The sequence below is a fragment of the Asterias amurensis genome, chromosome 14 (assembly GCF_032118995.1).
Source record: "Asterias amurensis chromosome 14, ASM3211899v1".
NCBI classification, from domain to species: Eukaryota; Metazoa; Echinodermata; class Asteroidea; order Forcipulatida; family Asteriidae; genus Asterias; species Asterias amurensis.
This window is the reverse complement of record NC_092661.1, coordinates 5878985-5885546: the sequence shown is the minus strand read 5'-3', so window position 1 is coordinate 5885546 and position 6562 is coordinate 5878985.

Here is a 6562-nt window from a genome sequence, read left to right as displayed (position 1 = left end):
GAATGTGTGTGCATGCGCAAACTTTCACGACGACCTCGCCTTACAACGACGCATCTCAGCGTGTTTCAGCGTGCTCCTAACGTATACAAAACTTACCCACAACTTATTCGACGTACGCCGGCGTAATCGCCACAATTTTCATACGTCGTCATACGCTGACTTAAACGTCAAGGTGGGATAGGGCCATTATCAAAAATTATGTCGTTTATTTTTTACAAAATGCCTACTGGTGTGTGGCTGTCGCTTGTGTTTTTTTCTTAATTTTTTCGTGTTTTTTTTTTTTTTTTGGGGGGGGGTTGCCTTTGCGTTGTTGAGTTGTTGTGTTGTTTGTTTAATCTTCATATCAATCATCCCCAAAAATTAGTCTCGTTTAAGTTACGTTACTTTTAGAATTCGGGCTAAAATTAGGTCGTTTAATTTTTGCAATAAAAGGTTAGCATAATTGGATGATCTTATCGAACAAGGAAGGTTGTTATAACCATAGAGTAAGGACAGAGATATAACTACTGCCTACACATGTGGGGAATCTAGCTTGACTTGAGCAAACCACTTCGAATGCCCACGATGTTCCACAAGAGGTCGCACTTGCATTTGTTGTTAGCCGGTTTGGTATAGGTCCCCATATAGACCTTCGGACAAGTCGTTAAATGTCTGTCGCAGTGGCAGCGTTCCGACTCTATCCCGAATCTCAACGCGATTCCCGCGGTATTCTCGCGAGACTGCTGGCCCCGCGAGACTAGTGCCCTCACGACTACATCAGTTCGCGTGAGACTCTGTCCTCAATGTAGGTGAGGTGGATAAAACTGGAGGATGATAATTCAAAAGCGGGCGCTATTAGAAAAAGAATACCTGCCACAACTGACAGAATATCTTGTAAAAAGTCCGCCCCCCCCCCCCTCAACCAGGGTGTCTGTTTTCCAACGAAATCTCGCTACAGAACAAACAACAACAACAACAACAACAATTCTTCGTGGTAGTTTTCTCCCCTAAATTGCAACCGTTATAGGTTTCGTTCCCCTTGATCATTGCTTTGTCGGGTACTGAGATCGAATACCTATTCATGGTAATGAACCAAACTTGTTCTTCGTATTTTAGGGAGGATGGAACCTGCCGTGCTTTGAACGATGAATGTGGACGGAAAGTACGTCATGTGAAGCAATGTTAATCCTCGCATGGTCACTAGAGCGCCTCATTCAGATAATAACAGTTTGGGGGGCTAATCGTCCTTACTCGCAGCTAGAGCTGAGTTGCGAAGGACGCGGCTACAACGTGTTCGAGAAGCAGGCATGCAAGGGCGCATTCAGCTGCCAGCCACATCAACCCATTATGACCACGGAGCACAGCCAAGATCGAAAGTGTTTGATTTTTTTCCTGAGGGAGGAAAACCGGATAGTCTGGAAAACCCTCGTGGCACAGCAGAGAACCAACGCACAACTCAATTCACATATGGCCCCGACGGGAATCGAACCGGTGTCACCTTGGTGAGAGGTGAGCGCTTTACGCACAAGCCAACCGTGCCACCCAAAATATAACGAGACCAGTTGGGCTGGGCGAGTGGAAGAGGGCGCCCTTTTCTAAGTTGAGTGCAGTCCGTTGTAGTCTGGTTCCCAGACCCAAAAATGTCCAACTAGGCTCTGTCGAATTTAGGGTCCGGTATCACCCAAAATCACGTGACCAAAAGGAGGAATTCCTCCTTTTTCGAAGTTATCCGAAATGTTCCGAACGTGTTGTCGTCGACATTCGGACAGTATCGTTGATGTTCGGTATGGAATCATAATGTCAGTCCTGTCGGCCGTAGATCCAGGGGTTTTTATGCCAGCTATTGTTATTTAAAGCCAATGCAAGTTCAAAATATATAAACCTGGGAAATCGCTCCGGGATCTAGTAAGTTTTCGTCCTCTTTCTTCAAAAATATTTTTTCAAAGGTGCTTTGACTTGAGTGTTAATTAGACATTGATTGAGGATAAAGTTTCATGATTTTTGAAAGTGGTAAAAATGGCGCAAATCTGGTGACTAGCTGTCGAAATTATACGTGTTAAACCAGATTGTCATTAATTGCCGATCAAAATAATCTCGACACCCTCCGGCCTGGCGGCCGTCGGGAGGAGGGTTACGTTATCGCAACTTGTGCATACATGGTTTCCCTGGAGATGACCCCGACCCTGACAAGTTGCGTCATGCTCTGTTTTTAACCGTGGGTGATACCTGACCTAAGCTTTTTAACAAGAGACGTCAAGGAATCTTTGGTCAGGGGACCAGACTAAGTCCGTTGGCGATTTTAAGGCCGTGTCCGAAACGACGACTTCGGCTACAGCTACGTCTAGATCAGCGCGTCTACCAGTGTTGAAGAATAGGCAGACGCGCGCGATCTAGCCGTAGCTGTAGCCGAAGTCGCCGTTTCGGACACGGCCTAAGTTACCCTGGCAGACTGAAAGTCGCAATTCTCGTAAGCCAAAAAAACTTACTGGGCACTATTGGTATTATTGTCAAAGACAAGTCTTTTCACTTGATGTATCTCAACATAATAAAAATTTATGTGTAAACAAAAATAATAAAAAAATTTAGTTTTTTTTATTCAATCGATCGTCGAAGTTGCAAGGGAATAATAGAGGAAAATCACCCTTGTCGCTCAAGTTGTGTGCTTTCAGATGCCTTGAATTCGAGACCTCGATGTCCTCCTTCCTTTTCAATTCAAAACGAGAGAATTTACTTCCTCCTCAAAAACTACGTTACTTCATGAGAGGGAGCCGTTTCTCGCAATGTTGTATACTATCAACAGCTCTCCTTTGATCGTTTACTGCCAAGTATGGTAACAGTTATTTGAGTAAATACCAAAAACGTCCAGTGCCTTTTAACAGGCTGACCATTCTGTTGAAAAAAATTGAAAATAATGGATACAACTTGGGTATACATCGGTGGGTGCAGTTCTGGTTTAGAGGTCTGCGATATGAAGTGGGTCTCCTGTCTCATCGCTTCTAAGCAGCAGTTCACTCGAATTGTTTGACGACGGGCACTGGTCAAGTTTGTTTTAACAGATGTGTAGTTCACAACACTGGAATGGGAGGGGAGGAAGAAGAAATAACTGTATACAGAACAGTTCAAACTGAAATGTATCTTTTAAAGTATTTAGGCCTGAAGAATTACAAACAGTTTTAAAACCTTTACTGATGTTTTTTGTTGGTGGAATTATAAATGAAAACATTTCACACAATAATCACTCTAGAAATCGGCTACCAGTTTCTGAGATTCATGGTGTTCGTTTGAAACTAACTGCCCATTTTACCCGGCTTGATGTAAACAAATTATGTATGTGTCCTACCTGGCGGGATTTAACAGCAGACAATAAAGTGGAAATGCTGCATTTTGTTTTGAGAAAAGTCTATTCTTTTGTTTTCCTTTGTCAAATGATTTGTTCACTGCACGGGAAGTACTGAAGGCCCTCTGCCCTATGAAATGAGTGTGTCTTCACCCCCTCATCCTGGGTTTACGACCATTGCTCGTGCCCAACCGATTGGATTCGGATTTACCATGGCAATTCTCCATCTCATATTCATACACAGAATTGTTATCAAATTCCCGATACTCTTAACGACATCAGACACTGTGTAAACATCTTGATGACCAAACCCTTCACACATTCAGACACAAGTAAACAATACTCACGACTCACACGTTTCCAAAATTAGACTCTTCGATTGAATTTGATTTGATTTATTTATCCAACTCAACACATAATTCAATGAGAGTGCTGGTTGAGCACATTCGTATCGGGGCTCGTGAAAGGTTTGTTTGCTTGCTAGCGATTCACGCATACAGAGTTGAAGATCGTTGGTTTTCATAGAAAAGGGTCTGCACTGAACGAGTACCTTAATATTTACGCTTGAACTCTATTCTTGAACAACAGAGGTGGACATTTTGCTAACAAAATGGATACTTCTGTTGCTCTTTTGTGATCAAACAAGGTAAGCTGACCATACGCCTCTCTTAATACTTATGCATGAGGTACGTCACAATGCTAACTCAAAACGAGGCGATGGGCGCAGCCACTGCAAGTGATGGGGGAAATGCGCCCATAGCCTCATTTTGGATAAGAATTATGACGTCATGCATAAGTATGGGCGTATAGTTTCATATTCACTGCCTTACGAAGACAGGGAACAAATCAGAAAAAGGGAACACAAAATGTTTTCGTATAGGGGAATGAAAAGAACAAAAATATGTATCCACAGGGATGCGACAAACAAAATGTGTGCTAATTTTGGTGTACTAAGTGTTTTTCCTACTATACGAACAATACATTGTTGTTTAAAGCTAGCGTTTTACGGCAATCAAATTGACAAAAGTTTACATCTATGGTGGTGATTACGCTCTGGAATCAAGATATGGTACGACATTGGGAAATCATTATTATAAATTTGTAATGTATACGTCTTGATGGTTCACAGTTTTTTACACTTTGTTTCCCTAAATAATTTGTTACAATCCGTATCACATTCTTTAAGGACACAGAACTCAAATTGCGACCAATCGCTTGAAACAATTTGCTCTTTAAAAACACTTGTCAGAGAGGACGTCCACTTGAAATATTTATCCATTGCAATCGAATTTAACAGCTCGTAATTTATAACACTCTCGCTTTGCCCCGCCATTATTGGAATAGATCGAAATTGAATTGGAAATGTTTAACTCTGGCAATAGTTTGGAGTTTGGTTTGAAGCTCAAGGGTGTGATTGGTGAGCGCGTTCAGACAAATTGCAGTTTTCTGTACGTGCGAGACTGTGGATTGTTACAACTCGTAATTAACTGAAATCGGTTTGTGTCGAGTGTTATTTGTTGTCCCTTTTTCACAGCTGGAGGTGGTACAAACTGGTGGAAGCCACATTACGGGGCTGGAACGATCAGGGTGGGACAAACTAGGAGAGAGGGGGGGGGGGGGCTAATTAATTTTATTCATTTCATTTCGCCATTTGTTTATTTCTTTAATATTTGTTTTTGAAGGGAGGGCAGAGAACGTAGGTAAAGGTGCCTCAAATGCAGACAATTTTGGGTAGAGATGCGCTGTTAGGTAAGTTCATATCAAACAGGAGTGCTCCCCATGTGCGTGATAACGAAACTGGTACATTTCTATAAGCAAATACTGATACCATTTATTATGCATGATATACTTTTCAACAATTTATTTTCATAACTGATTAAAAATAACTTTTTTTGTGAAACTATCTTTAGTTGGGTTTGTGTTCACTGGTGTTGAAAGTTTGCTGTATCATGGAGGTAAGTAATCAAAAATCACAAGCAACACTTTTGTAAAAAAGAAAAGATATAGAGCTTGCAGGACTTGTCAATCAGCGCAAAATTGATCAAAGGTCAAGATAACATACATATTTTAAGGTCACGGTGACCTACTGTTGAAACTTTTTTTTTTTTTTTTTTTTTTTTGGGGGGGGGGGGGTAAAATGTATGCCATTCTAATTATTTAAAACCAAATTTGCATATGTGATGAAAATTTACATGGTATGACACTATTTTTACCAATAAGGTTTTAGCAGATTTTAGCGGTCTCTGCCCTGACCACACAAGTCGGATTGTGCTCAAAATTGGTGTGCATTCATTGCTCATTAGGACCTACAAGCACAGCAATTTTTTTCAAAATCGGAAAACACGAGGTAAACAAGTGCGTCGGTCTGACATGGTCTGACATGACCCATGAAATGACCCATGACACGATGTCATAATTTCGGATATCTCATACTCTTTAAACATTAAGTTTTAAATATGACTTTTTCTGTAGGTTATAAATATGATATCATAAGTTTCTTCCTCATAATTGAAACCTATCCAGATAACCAGTTCGTGCCCAAAAGCTTAGTTACTGATATGCTTCGTAACTCAGCTTGGCCTGGCGAGCTATACACCATGTATGTCCCCAGGGTTATTGCGAGTATAGGCCTAACTATCTCACTCCAATTACATTGTGTAAACACGTTTTTTAGCGGTTTCGATGGTTTTGCGAAGATGAATGATTTGTCTGCATGCATCATCTGTATACCCGTTGAAACCGCCTATATATACTTGAACTAACAACATTTAACGGGAATGCTATTTAAACTTGTTTATATTCTGGTGTGCTTGTCAGTTGAGTTTAGTTTCGATATTGTGTACACTTCTGGATGTTTCGTCATTTATCAATACAAAAGGGCCAAACCTCATGGTTGTGAACAACTATAAAGAAACACTTCTGCCGCTGACGGCGTGCGTCAAAATGACAAGACTTTGACATCACGTGGGATGTTGCTTTTGTCATTTATGTGAACTTACAAGGTGTTTACACCTCTTGAAGTAATTCTAGTTGTAATCAACACATCATGTATAATGTTCATGTCATCTCAACCTCGATTTACAAAGTACATTGAAGTACCATGTGACCATACAACGTGTTGTAAAGTAGGATGTTTTAGTACTTGAATGTAACTTACATGACTAGTGTGGCTCCTTATTCCTTATTCGTTTCACCCATTAACCCATATCCGCCTGAATGTCAAGTCAAGCCCATGTAGCGCTTACA